Raw genomic sequence first — 15,295 nt, forward strand, 5'->3', positions numbered from 1 at the left:
GCAGTAACAATGAAGTGCAGTTGGTGCTATGCCAGGGGAAGTCCAGGGAGCAATGGAAAGCCATGGCAGCAACCGCCAACCTAACCTAAGATCCTGGCGGAAGAGACCTTTAAGCTGAAACCTGGAAGGTGATAGTACTAGTAGGTGGCAGAGCTGGGATGTGACAGATGTAACCCCTACATGCTCCTGCCTCTCTCCTAATGGAAAGAGTGGGACAGAGGCAGGAGGAGACTGAGGTACATGTGGTGACATACATGGTCTACCAGGTAGACTCAGGGGCAAAGGAGTGTAGGCTAGAAATGCTGCTGCAATGACAGATTCTTGGGGTGGGCTGAGTGTGGAAGCAAGGGCAGCCAGAAGACCTCGGTGGGAAAGGAGGAGCCCAGGGACGGGGAGTTGACATGATGAATGGCAGCAGCTGTATGGAAGACGAGGGAGCATGAGACATGGCACATCAGAGAGGGGATTCTCTGAGTCTGGGGTCAGAGCAGGTGATGTTATTCGAGGGGGGCTGAAGGTGCTGAAAATCGTGGAGTTCAGGACCTCAAGGGAAAGAGGATGGCAAAAGAGCATAGATTTTGGGGTCAGATGGATCCTAGCTCTGCTGTTAGGCTGTTGAGTGACCTGGGTCAAGTCGGGGGCCCGGGTTAGTGAGATTCTCTGAGCTTCACTTTCCTCGTCTGTTGTTGCAGAAATTAAATGTGCGTGATAGGACCTGGAGCATAGCAGGTGCTTTTCAAGGGAGCTCCCCTGCCTCCTTCTGGAAGAATCATCCACAGGGAAGTTCACGTCTCTCAATTAGGTTCAGTTTTACGGTGAGCTGGGAATACAAAAATTAAAAGTAAGCAAAAGTAATCAAGGGGATGATTATTAGAGGAGAGAGTTAATTAGGCAAACAAAATACAGTGTGATAGGTGCTATGAGGAGTCCTAAAGTACTGTCAGTGGAGGGAATCACTCATCCATGCATTAACTGTTTGTAAGGCACCTGCTATATGCCAGTCACATTCTAGGCTTTGGGGATACAGCAAAGAAAAGCCAGATAAGGTTGATGCTTTCGTGGGTTCACATTCTAGGTGTTGAAGGACTGGAGTCATGGAGAACCTCATGGAGGAGGGAATACTTTTTACTTTTTACTTCAAAAAGTAAGCAAGAACTTGCTAGGGAGACAAGGGGGTCAAGGAGAAGACTTTCCAGGTAGAATGATTGACATTGTGATCCGTTAGAGCATCCAACAGTCCCTTGCTCTGAGTTTCAGATCTGGATCTTCTGCTGGGCTGGGATCTTATCCCCAATTAGAAGTTTCAAAGAATTCTTTTTTTTTTTTTTTAAAGATTTTATTTATTTATTTTTCCCCCGCAAAGCCCCAGCAGATAGTTGTATATCATAGCTGCACATCCTTCCAGCCGCTGCATGCGGGACGCGGCCCCAGCATGGCCGGACAAGCAGTGCGTCAGTGCGCGCCCGGGATCCGAACCCGGGCCACCAGCAGCGGAGCACGCGCACCCAACCGCTAAGCCACGGGGCCGGCCGTCAAAGAATTCTTAAACTTAGCAGATCTAAGGTTGAACTTATGATCTTCCTGCCTCTGTATTTTGTTCCTGCCTTTTAAAAATTTAGATTTATTGACGTACAGTTGACATATAGTAAATTCAGTTATATTATACCTTTTTAGGTATACAGTTCAAACAGTTGTAGAACTGCCAACATAAATTAAGATATAAAATGTTTTAATCACCTCAAGAAATCCCCTTACAGTCCTTTATAGTCAATCTCCTCAGCCACTCCCAGCTCTGGCAACCATTGATCTATCCTTATATTTTGCAGAATGGCATATAAATTGAATCATACAGTATGCAGTCTTTTGTCTCTGGCTTCTTTCACTTAGCATAATGCTTTTGTGTTTCATCCATGTTATTGCATGTATCAGTCGTTTGTTCCTTTTTATTGTTGTATAGTATTCCATTGTATGGAGGTACCACAATTTGTTTATCCATTCTCCAGTACATGGATATTTGAGTTGTTTCCAGTTTTCAGTAATGATGAATAAAGCTGTTATAAATGTTTGTATACAGGTCTTTGTGTAGATACATGTTTTCATTTCTCTTGGATAAAATACCCAGGAATAGGATACTGGGTTGTATGATAAGTGTATGTTTAACTTCATAAGAAACTGCCAAACTGTTTTCCAGAGTAGCTATGCCATTTTGCATTCCTACCAGTAATGTATGAGAGTTCCAGTCACTCTGCATCCTCACCAGCACTTCGTATTATCTGTCTTTTTTTTTTTTTTTTAATTATAGCTTTTCTAGTGGATGCATAGTGGTATCTTATTGTGATTTTAGTTTGTATTTTCATAATGACTAATGATGTTGAGCATCTTTTCATGTGCTTTTGTTGCCATCTGTATCACTTCTTTGATGAAGTGTCTGTTCAAATCTTTTGCCCATTTAAAAATATTGGGTTGTCTGTTTTTTTATTATTAAATTTTAAGTTTTTTTTTTTACATATCTAGATTAAATTCGTCATCTTATATGTGATTTACAACTATTGTCTCCCAGTCTGTGGTTGTCTTTCCATGTAATGGTGTCTTTTGAAGAGAAGTTATTCATTTTGAAGAAATCTATTTATCAAGTTTTTATTTTACAGATCATGCTTTGGTGCTGTATTTGAGAAATCTTTGCCTATCTCAAAGTCACAAAGACTTTTTTTTCTATTTTCTTCTAGAAGTTTTATGATTTAGGTTTTACATTTTGGCCTATGATTCATTTGAGTTAATATGTTTGGCAAATATTTTCTCCTAATCTGTGGCTTATCTTTGTATTTTCTTAACAATGTCATTAGAAGAAATGACATTTTAAATTTTGGTAAAATTCTATTATCAAATTTTTCTTTTATGGTTTGTGTTTTTTGTGTTCTATGTGTTCTATGTAAGAAATCTAGTGTGAGTTCTCCAACTTTCTGCTTCTTTTTCAAAATTGTTTTGGCTATTCTAGGCCCTTTGCTTTTTTGCATAAATTTTTAGAATAAGTTTGTCAATCTCTAAGTAAAAGTGTAGTGAGATTTTGATTGGGACTGCAGTAATTTATAAATCAATTCAGAGAGTGAATTAGCATCTTAACAATATTGAGTCTTAACTTGGTATATCTCTCCATTCATATAGATCTTTAATTTCCCTCATTAATGTTTTGTGGTTTTCAGCACACAAATCTTGCACTTATTTTGTTTTATTGGAAGGTATTTTATGTTTTAAATCTGATTGTAAATGATATGGTGTTTTCAATTTCAATTTCTAATTGTTCATTGCTAGTATATAGAAATATAATTGATTTTGATATATTGATCATTTATCTTGCAAACTTGCTAAACTCTCTTATTAGTGCTAGTGGCTTTTTTGTATATTCTTTGGGATTTTCTACATAGAATATAATTTCATTTGTAAATAAAGACATCTTTATTTCTTCTTTTTCAATCTGTATGCCTTTTATTTATTTTTCTTGTCTTATTGCACTATCTAACACCTCCAGTACAATGTTGAATAGAAGTGGTGAGAACAAATATCTTTGCTTTGTTTCTGATCTTGTGGAGAAAGCATTCATTCCTTCACTATTAAAAATGATGCTAGCTGTAGGTTTTTTATAGATGGTCTTCATCAGGTTGAGGAAATTCCCTTCTATTCATAGTTTGCTGAGAGTCCTTAATCATGAATGGATGTTGAATTTTGTCAAATATTTTTTCTGCATCAATTGAGATGGACATATGATTTTTCATATTTAATCTATTAAAAATTAGTTATGTTGATTGATTTCAAATATTGAACCAACCTTGCATTCCTGGGAGAAATCCCATTTGATTATGATGTATTGTTCTTCTCATTTGTTGCTGGATTTGATTTGTTAATATTTTAGTAAGGATTTTGCATTGATGTTCATGGAGGATATTGGTCTATAGGATATGTCTTTAATGTCTTTATGGATCTTTAATGTCTATAGGATCTATAATGATAGTCCCTCTTTTATTGCTGATATTGGTAGTTTGTGTCTTCTCTTTCTCTCTCTCTTTTTCTCTTTTCCCTAGCTTGAGGTTTATCAACTTTTTTTTTTTTTTCTGTGAGGAAGGTCAGCCCTGAGCTAACATCCATGCCAATCCTCCTCTTTTTGCTGAGGAAGACTGGCCCTGAGCTAACATCTATTGCCAATCCTTCTCCTTTTTTTCCCTTTTTCTTCCCAAAGCCCCAGTAGATAGTTGTATGTCATAGTTGCACATCCTTCTAGTTGCTGTATGTGGGACGCTGCCTCAGCATGGCTGGACAAGTGGTGTGTGGGTGCACGGCCGGGATCTGAACCCGGGCTGCCAGTAGCGGAGTGCGCGCTCTTAACTGCTAAGCCACGGGGCTGGCCCGCTACCCACATTTTTGATCTTTTCAAGAATCAACTTGTGGTTTCATTGATTTTTCTACTATTTTTCTGTTTTTAAGGTCATTGATTTCTGCTCTTATGCTTATTATTTCCTGCCTTCTGCTTGCTTCTTGCTTTGGTTTTATTTTTTATTTATTTATTTTTGTGAGGAAGATCAGCCCTGAGCTAACATCCACGCTAATCCTCCTCTTTTTGCTGAGGAAGACCGGCTCTGAGCTAACATCTATTGCCAATCCTCCTCCTTTTTTTCCCCCAAAGCCCCAGGAGATAGTTGTATGTCATAGTTGCACATCCTTCTAGTTGCTGTATGTGGGACGCGGCCTCAGCATGGCCAGAGAAGTGGTGTGTTGGTGCGTGCCCAGGATCCAAACCCAGGCTGCCAGTAGCGGAGCGCGTGCACTTAACCACTAAGCCACGGGGCCGGCCCTAGCTTTGGTTTTAATTTACTTTTCGTTTTCCAGTTTCTTAAATTGGAAGCTTAGATTTTTATTTCAAGGTTTTTTAAAAATATAAGGATCTAAAGCCATAAATTTCCCTCTAAGTACTGTTTTATCTGTGTTCACAAATGTTTAATTAATTTAAAATATTTTCTAAATACCCTGGTGATTTTGTCTTTTATCGATGGGTTATTTAGAAATATGTGGTTTAATTCCCAAATATTTGGAGAGTTTCCAGATATCATTTTATTATTGATTTCTAGTTTAATCCTCTTATGGTCAGAGAATGTAAATTGTATGATTTCTTTTCTTTTAAATTTGTTGAGGTTTGTTTTTTGACCCAGAATGTGGTCTATCTTGATGAATGTTCCAGGTACACTTGAAAAGAATACGTATTCTGCTGTTGTTGGGTGAAATTTTATAAGTATCAGTTAGATCACATTGTTGATGGTGTTGGTCAGGTCTCCTGTATCTTTATTGACTTTCTATCTATTTGTCTTATTAACTACTGAGGAAAGAGTGTTGAAATCTCCAAGTATAATTTTGGATTTGTCTGTTTCTCCTTTCGGTTCTATCAATTTCTGTTTTATGTTTTTAAAAATTCTGTTTTGGGAAGGGTGTCATTTAGGATTATTATATCTTCCTGATGAACTGGCCCCTTTATCATCATGTAATGTTCCTCTTTATTCCAGATATATTCCTTGTTCTGAAGTCCACTTTATCTGGTAAGATGTGACTTTCTTCCAATTTTCTCCTTCTCAGGGAATGTCATCACCATCCAAACTGAGTTGTCATCCTTGACACCTCACACCCTCCACCACCGTATCAACCCGTAATCAAATCCTGTCCATTTTACCTCCTAAATGGCTCTTGGATCTTTTGACAATTCTCTAACTCTACAATCATCAACCTAGTCCAAGTTATCAATGTCTTATGTCTTGCTTGGCCTACTCTATTAGTTTACTAACTGGTATCCTTGAATCCACTCTGGCCTAATCTGCTCTGCACACTGCAGGCAGACAGGATTTAAAAAAAAAACTGCAGACAAACAAAGTCATCCCTCTAAATCTAATTAGACCTTATTAGGTCCTACTATTCATAAGGTAAGGACCCAAAAGCTTGAGGTGGCTGAGAAGGCCCTGCATAGTCCGGCCCTCCCTCCCTCTCCAGTCTCCTCCCTACCAATCTTTTCTCCCTCTTAATATGGCTACACTGGCCTTCTTTCTGTTTGTGGAACATGTCATACTACTACTGACCCAGGGCCTTTGCACATGCATTTCCCTATATCATCCAGATCATTCTCTTCCCTTTACTGCAGCCTTTTCTGTTAACTTACTCATCCTTCATATCTCAGTTCAAGTATTGCTTCCTCAGGAAGTTTCCCTAACTCCCTCAAAATTAGGTCAGATTCATTTGTAATATACTTTCCTAGGATCATGTTTCTTTCATTACATAATTTATAGCAGTTTATATTTACATCTTTATTGGTGTGATTATTAGGTTACTATCTTTCTCTTCAACTAGATTGTAAGCTCCAGGGGCCATGTCTACTTTGCTCACCATTGTGTTCTTAGTGCTTCCCCTTCTTAGGTGGTCAATAAATAGTTGTCGAATATCTGGGGAACCAATGGGTAGCAGAGAAAAGGAAGAGCAGAAGATGAAGTGGGAAAGGTTGGTGAGGGCCAAGTCAAGAAGGGCCATGTAGGCCGTGAAGGGTTTGTGCTTCCCTGGTTCTCAACTTTATTTTGCACCAGATACCCTGGGGAACGTGTTAAGAATGCATGTGTCCAATAATTCTGGCCAATGTTTATGCTTTACTATGTTGATGTATTTACATTTTTATGCTTTACATTTTTATGCATTAATGTTAAAGTATGCAACTCTACAACATAATCAAGGCACTACCTAGCATTTCGTGGCAATATATTCTAGTGGAAAGCAAACCATCCAGAATAAACGAGACAACTTTAAAAAAAAAAAAAAAAAGAATGCATGTGTCCAGGTACCACCCCGCACCTGAAGAATAATACTCTTTGGGGTTGGGGTCTGGGGCTCTGTTTATAACAAGTTCCCTAGGGAAGCACCAAAGACTGAGGGCTACTGTTTCAGGATCTGGGGAGACACTGAACCTTGAAGCAGGGAAGTGTCATGATCAAAATTGCATTTTGGAAAGGCCGTTTTAGCTGGATGTCTTGGAAAGATATGAAGGGACAAGATTGGAGACTATTGCAATCAGCTAGGCAAGTGATGATGAATGCCCAACTAAGGGGGAATTAGTGGAAATACAGGGAAGAAAATAGATTCAAGGCAATTTAGAAGTTAGAGTTGGCAGATCTTGGCACCTAATTGAATATAAGGGGGAAGAAGAAGTAAGAATAGCAACAACAATAAATAACAGTTATTGAGCACCTATGATGTGCCAGGCACGAGTCTACATGCTTTACACATATTGTGTTCTTTAGTCTCATGACAGCCATGTGAGGCAGGTTATAGTACCATCCCAGGGACTTCAGGTGACTCCCAGGTTTCTTGCTTTGGAGGCAGCGATGTGTCCACCAGACAGGGGTTACGAGAGGAAGTGAGGCCAGGAGGGTGGTATTAGATAATGACTCCAGTTTGGAACCTACTGACGTTGAGACTTGGGTGGTATCTAGGCAGTGATTCGAAACCCAAGTCTGTAGCTCTCCTGAGAGTCTGAAGATGTCGGTCCAGGAGCCATCATCCCTGGGAGTGGATGGGATTGGCCGGGAGAGGCTGAGGCACAATCCTGGGGATCCTAACATTCAAGGCTAAGGCTCTTAATCTGCCCTCTGCAGATGGGTTTCCCGAGTACATGAGCCCCTTGAGTTCTAGGGAAGATGCTGGCAATCTGTGATTGTGCCTTAGAATCTCAAAGGGATGCGTGGCCCACCAAAAAATTAAGGATTACAGATACAAGTGGTGGGTAGATAAAGAGGATTCAGGAATGAAGACTGGAAAGGAGTGGCTGGAGAGATAGTAAGAAATTCAGAAGGAGATGTCAGGAGGCCAACGAAATGGTCTTTCAAGAAAGAGGGAGTGGTCAGTGGTGTCCAGTCCAATATTGCAGGGCGGTCAGATAAGAGACAGCTTGAAAAGAATTGACCAAATTTGGCTATTGGTTGATCACGGGTGGTTTGAATCATTTCCATGGATAGTGGCTGCGGTAGGTAGGATGAGGTGAGACTTGAGGATGAATAGACCTCTTCAGTTGGGAGGAGGACAGAGAGCGGTCAAGGGTCAAGGATGATTTCCCTCCCTCCCTCCTTTCCCTTTTTTTTTTTTTTTAAGGAGGAAGGGACTTGCACATGGATACAGGTAGAAGGGAAAAATCCCTCCCAGGGGGAAGCAGCACCAGAGAGAAGCCCTTTGATGGAGCAATGTTCCGAGTAGATGGAGTTCATAGCACAAGTGGAAGGCCTGGCCCTGAGCACAGGGAGTGTCACCTCCATCTCCAAGAAAGAGGTAAGGGTGGGAATGGATATAGAAAACAGGTGAGGGAGGCATTGTGAGGATAGTGGTGGCAGCCATGGGGGCACCATAATTCTGGTGACTAGCAGAGGGGAAGTGACTGTCACACCAGGTAAGGAGACACCCTCTTCTGCTCTGAACCCTTCACTGTCTTTTCCTTAGCCTGGAACACCCTCCTCCTTAAATTCTGCCTTGTCCTCCTCCGGGAAGCTTTCCTTGACTGACACGTCCACTTTGCCCCTTTCTAGCAACTGGCTCAGCTTCCCATTTCTTCTTTGCCTCAGCACAGAGGCCAAGAGCTCCCTCTGGTTCCCTCTGTCTGTCTGTCTCTGGCCTCTGGGTAGAAAGCTCATGGAAGGGGGTGGGGAGAGGATGCGAACACATGTGTATCTGTAAAATGGGTGGCCTTTCCATTAGGACTGCCCCTCCCTGGCTCTCAAGACAGGCTTTGCCCGCAAGAGGGTGCTCGGCCAGAGAAGGCCTGGCTAGCGTGGTTTGGGCAGCCAGCCCAATTGGCAGACTGGGAGCAGGGCCCTGGCTGGGACCTTTGCTCCCTGTCCTGATGGCCCTGGCCTCTGTTGTCATGGTTGCCCCTTAGCCTGGGATAAACAGAACTCTTCCCCGTCCTGCCCAGCTTACTGTCACCTAAGTGTATCCCGAGGGAGTGGCTGGAATTTAAAGTGTCCAGGTCCCCCCCCACGACCCCTGGAGGCACAAGGATGTTGAGTCACTGAATTTAGGCCACGTTCCACGTTCCACTCCCTCGCTGGCCCTGCTGCTCCCTCCTCCCCCACCTATGTCCTCCTGGACTTGGGGAGGGATAGAGAAAGAGCTGGGACTCACTTGGTCTGTTACCCTGGGTGGTGGGGTGTAGGGAGGGGTCTTTCTGTCCTGGATTACCCCCTTTAGGCTATTTCCAGTCTGTGGAGACCCTCCTGAGGCCCAGGTCCAATCCCTGGTGTTAATGAGAACAATCACATCTTCTTTGCTCCCTTATATTCTAGATCCTGGGGGCCCAGGGTGAGGGAGAGAAGACAGGAAAAGTAAAGATGGGGGAGAGGAAATATGGATCAGAGTGGAGAAGGGGACTCATCTGGATAGAAGTGACTCATGGAATCATTCATTCCTTCATTCATTCCGTGAATCAAACAAGTTCCTGTGCTGGGTGCTGAGGGAGAGAGAAACGCATGTAAGACATGACCCTGCTTCGAGAGATGTGCCTCAGTGCTGGTGTGAGGGCCCTGGACTTGGAATTCGGGGACCCTTGTTTGAGCCCCGACTACCACTTGCTGGACAAGTTACTTCTCTGAGCGTTGGGTTCCTCATCTGTAAGTGAAGATAGAGATATGAACCCCCTAGGTCATTGTGAGGATCGGATGAGACCGAGATGGAAGACTGCCTCACTAGCCCATGTTCAATGCATGTTAGATGCCTGTGGCTCAGCTTTACAATCAGGGAGAGGTGCTCAGGTGGGTGTAACCCAGCCCAGGGGTGTAACAAAGGCCGTTCTTGGGGTCTCTGTGGGAGCGGCCACTTCCGGCCGCAGTGACTGGGGCAGGCTGCGTGGGTGGGTGCCTGGTGCAAGATTTTCATTCAGTAAATGTTTGCAGAATGAATGGGGTGTGCTAGAGCCAGGGCTGGCAGGGAGAGTAAAGTTTCAGCAGGTGCGGGTGACAGGGAGGTGCCGGGAGGGAAGGGCACATCCCTGGGGCTGGGGCGGGGAGGCAGCGAGTGCCAGGTGGGGAAGGCTCAGCTCAGTTGCCAGATGAGGGGTTTGACCTTTATTCTGAAGGCAATGCGAAGCTCCGAGCTGGGGAGTGACAGGATCAAGATGGTGTTTGTAGATCAATCTGGCTGGGCACCAGCCGAGGACATTCTGGAGTAAAGCGTGTAGGGGAGGTGGAGGGAGACAGGGACGGAGGGGCAGAGGGGGAGTGTGTACGTGTCCAGGAGCCTCAGGGCAAGCGATGAAGTCACCCCTCCCTCCACTCTGCCAAGGGGAGGGGGGCCTTCACACAGCACGTCTCCAGGGCTGTCTTACCTGCCTGCAAGAGGTGGGAGGGAACATCACAGGGAGGGGGAGAATTTCTCAGGGACATGGAGAACAAGAGAACACCGCCTCCTTTCTCCTCCTCGCTCCAGGGCCCAGGGCCCAGCTCAGAGTAGTAGAGTGGGCGGGGGGAGGAGGACAGGGCAGGAACTAGGACCCCAGTCCCTGGGTTTTCCGGTCCTGCTCCTGGCCTCTAAGAGAGAGGATGAGTTAACTGTAGTTTTTAAATCTAGAGAAGTAGTTAATGGTGGCAGAAAGTGCAAGAGGCCCTTAGGCCCCAGGAGGACCTGTGCGTGAACCCTAGAGCACAGTACCGGAGGGCTAATTGAGATGACTGTGTTGTCCAGCCTAGGACGTAGCTTTCCTGGAGGGAACTTTCTGGCCTGGAGGTGGCTGGTAGGAATGTGAGATGTTTAGCTCTTGTTGGGACCGGTAATCCCGATCGTCTATTGTCCACATTTGCTCCCATCTCATTTCCGATGGACCCCACACCCTGGGGTGACTCAGGTATGCTGCCCAGGCCCACAACCCCCGCAACCCCCAGCCCTGACTCAGCCTGAGCTCCTGGGAACTCAGAAATAGCCATCCTAGCGCTCCTCCTCCTCCGGAGGTGGGGAGATAAGGTTTATGGCCCCAGACAGGCTCATTCTCCGTGAGGGGGTCAGTTGTGCAAACACACTGCATTCCTCCCGGACTCTGCCTCACTCAGTCTTTTCCAGGAATCGCAGACCGTCTGAGAGCACCCTTTTCAGAAACCTGCTCAGCACCTCCTCCCCCGGAGGTTATCTCCTCGGGTCGGGCCTTGCTCTGTGCTCGCCCCATTGAGGCCTGCCCCTCCCGTGCTTCTCTCTTTCTTGGCTCCTGGGAGGTCCTGACCCAATCTAGCTCTGAGTGAGAAGAGATCCAGCACAGCTCCTTTTCCAAAGGAGCATCCTCCCTTCTCTAGTCACTCATTTTTTTTTTTTTTTTAAAGATTTTATTTATTCAGTTTTTCCCCCCAAAGCCCCAGTAGATAGTTGTACGTCATAGGTTCACATCCTTCCAGTTGCTCTACGTGGGACTCGGCCTCGCGTTGGACGGAGAAGCGGCGCCTCGGGGCGCTCCCGGGATCCGAACCCGGGCCGCCAGCATCAGAGCGCGCGCACCTAACCGCCAAGCCACGGGGCCGGCCCTAGTCACTCATTTCTACTCCTTGGATTAGCCAGTCCCTCCTTCAGTCTATCCTTTTGCTCCCTTTCAATGCGTAGTTAGGGAGACGATGCTGTTATGTTCACTGGCTGTTACTGCAGTGGGAGGGAGCTAAGGGAGACCCTAGTTGAGGGTGTGCTTCATCACAGGGCCCCTGTAACTGAGGGGAGGAAGATGAAAGAGAGGAAAATGAATCTTTGGAGAAGAGTTTGTAGTTTTTTCCCATCATAGTAGGAGTCCCATACAGGGACTTTACAGGGGGCAAAGAAAGTCTCTTACTAACATTATCATCGCGTAATTTATTTTATGTACGAGAGAACAAAAGCTGAGAGCCCAAATCAAGGGTAACTTCAAGTTTAATGCTTTCTTCACTACATTGCAATCACTTTTCAAAGTTCTAAATTCAAAAAGTTCTAAAGACCAAATTAATTTAAATGTCGTTAATAATAAAACATAATTTCAAGGAGTTTTAGAAATAAATGGTACTGCTCCTTTATTATACAGATGAGACAGCTGTAGCTCAGAGAGGTGAAGTGACTTGTCCAGTGTCACACAGCAATTTAGAGACTGAGTGGAGATTAGAACACAGATTATTTGATTCCCAAATTTTTTTCCTGCTGCTCCACCTTGTTCCAGGAATTATTTAATCAGTTCTCAAAGTGAAAATTAATTTTCACTTCATTTCATTTTTATCGCAACTCCCAGAACACTTCAGAGGTTGTGGTAGGAATTTGCAGAAGTGAAAGGACTTGAGGGTGTGCCGGCTCTCAGGATGAGTGCCAAGGGTGGAGAGCTGGGAGGTCAGCTCCCGAGCCAGCCAGCGCTCAGCTGTCCTGAAATTCCCGGGTCTCCCTAGGTCAGCAGGCATCTTCTGCAGGACTTCTGGAAGCATCTTCCTTTATCAGAGGTGCTGGCGGATGAGAGCCAAGGCTTTCTTGCTGGCCTGGAGACTCCGCATTCCTGTCTCGGGCACCTCTTGGGCTGTCTCTGGCTAGACCTGGAGGACGGGGAAAACTGCAGTTGGGTTTGGAGTTGGAAGAGCTGGGTTGAATTCTGATCCAGGCACTTATGTGCAGTGTGACCTTAGGAAATGTATTGAAACTTTCTGAGCTTCCGCATCCTAATCTGTAAAATGAGGCCATTTTTACTTTCCTCTTAGGTTTAATTGCGAGGATTAAATTGGGTTATAAAAAGTCTATGGCACAGGGAGTGCCCGGCGTAGGGTACCATCTTGGGAGGGTAGGGAGAGAGGGAGGTGTGAGGCAGCGAGGCACGGCTCTGGAGCAGACAGGGGCCAGTTCTGTTTCTCCCATTTGCTACTGCTTGAGCGCAAGCTATTCTTAACCTTGAGGCTGTCTCCTCAGCTCTAAAATGGAGACCATGCTTGTTTCATAGTTTCTGTAAGGATTAAAAGTTGTCATTACCACCTTAAGGGAACTCCTAGGCCTGGGCCCATGCCCAACTCTGGGAGACCAAGTCAGAGCTGGGGATGCTCCATCAGAGCAGGCTGGAGGGCTCGGGGGAGAATCCTGGGAAGGAAGGTCTGGGAGGGCTTCCTGAAGGAGGTGTTTGAAGTGGAGCCAGCCTGGAGGGACAGAGAGAGGAGAAAGGCCACTGGTCTGGTGAACTGCATAGCAGAGAGAGAGTTTGTGTAGGAGCCGGTTACCAAGTGGAACAGGGTCAGACCATGAATGAGGAAGGGCAGCTGGGGGTAGAGAGTTAGTGTGGCTGGACACAGGAGCCACGGGAGCCATGGGGTCTGTGGGTCTAGGAGGAGGCCCGGGGAGTTTGACTTCTGTAGCTGGACACCTCTGAGCCAGCACTGGTCTGGGAGGCAAATGGCTCTCTCCCTGGGTGGGGCTTTCTCTTCTCTACCTCCCCTTTTCTGGCAGCTGCTTCTGCTGCTCAGGCTTCTCTTAGTTTCTCTGGGTTGATCACCCGGGAAACCTGGGGAGGCAAGGAAGGAGGCAGTGAGGCCTTGGGGGATAGACGGGCTCAGCCTGGAATTCTGTTGGGAGCACAGAGACACACACTGAGTTGTGTTGCTATGGGAGCTTGCCCAACACTTCCCAGAGGCAGAACTGGCCCTGGCTGGCCCCGGCCCAGCCCATTTTCACCTTCCAGGTCGGTAGACTTGCTGTAAGACCTACGAACGGGTCACCCTGTCCCGCTTAGGGGCTATCTCAGCCCCTAGAGACGAAGGAGTCCGGGAGGTGGGCTGGTTATCGGGTGATCGGTAGCAGGGCTTTCCTAACCTGAGCTGCTCTCCCTTCTCCCTCTTATTTTCCCTCTTATATACACACACGCACGCGTGTGTGTGCACACACACGATGGCGCAGGCTGAGTCAATCATTTGTGAATTCGGTCATCATACATTGGTGGAATGCCTACCAGGCACCTCCTAATGCTGTAGATATGGTGGTTAACAAGACAGCCAAAGTCCCTGTCCTCATGGAACTTTACTTTTGGTGGAGAGAGGTCCCCTAAGTCTGCCCGAATCCGTAAGATAGGAGAGGTAACTTAGATGTTCAACAAATATTAACTGAACGAATGTAATATATATTTTATGGATTGCTAAATAAAATGAGAACACTGTTTTTGGGTCATTTCTTCTGGGTTATCCAAATGACCGCTCCCCCTGATGGAGATAACTGGACGCTGACTCTGTAAGAGAACCTCACTGGAGGAAGAGCTTGCTCAGGCTTTGGACTGACCCCAGACTGAGGTCAAGTCTTGAAGGACTTTTAGTTTCCTTATCTGTAAAATGGGAGTAATGTTACCTTCCTTGTGGATTATTTTAGGATTATGAATAATCTGTGTAAGAGATCTGACACTTTGACATTTAGTGGGAACCCAACACATGAGAGCTGCCATCATTGTCACCATCTTTCCCACCATCACCGCCACTGCCGCCATCATGGTGGGCACGGAAAGGAGGCCTGGGTGGAGAGCTGGGGAAAGGAAGGGATATCAATAGGCAGGGCTCAGTTTGCATGGCTGGCTCCCCAGCAATTGGATATGCAAGCTTCTGTTTTGCATGGTGGCAGATTTTTGCATGTTATCCCTTTATTACTGTCTTAGAGACTTCTCCCTACGGCCCCCATTGCCACCTTGCTCTAGAAACCCTCAACCCTGCTGAGCCAGTGCTCTCTCCCACCTGAGCACCTGCCGCGTGCTGGGCATGCCCTGCAGAGGGCACAAAGATGCATGAGACACTGCTCCACCCTGCCAGGGGAACACCAGGACTTAAATTCTCACAAGACGAATGTGTCAAAGCTGTGCGAACACAAGTTCCATGGAGGGTGGTCTTGAAGATGATGAAGCGGGGCGGAAGGCTGCATGGAGGAAGGCTTCAGGAAAGGCAGGGGAACAGGCAGGGAGGGGTGGTGAGAGTCAGGCTAACATTGACTGCAGGCCTCTAACTGCTGGCACTGTTCCCTTATCTAATGTTCACATCTGTCCTCTTAGGAGGTTATTTATTTATTTTTTTCATTTTTTTTAATTTATGTATTTTTCCCCCCCAAAGCCCCAGTAGATAGTTGTACGTCATAGCTGCACATCCTTCTAGTTGCTGTATGTGGGACGCGGCCTCAGCATGGCCGGAGAAGCGGTGCGTCGGTGCACGCCCAGGATCCGAACCCGGGCCTCCAGCAGCGGAGCACGTGCACTTAACCGCTAAGCCACGGGGCCAGCCCCATCTTAGGAGGTTATTAT

Source organism: Ceratotherium simum, chromosome 17 (genome assembly GCF_057802395.1).
Source record: "Ceratotherium simum simum isolate JZ-2026a chromosome 17, ASM5780239v1, whole genome shotgun sequence".
Lineage (NCBI taxonomy): Eukaryota > Metazoa > Chordata > Mammalia > Perissodactyla > Rhinocerotidae > Ceratotherium > Ceratotherium simum.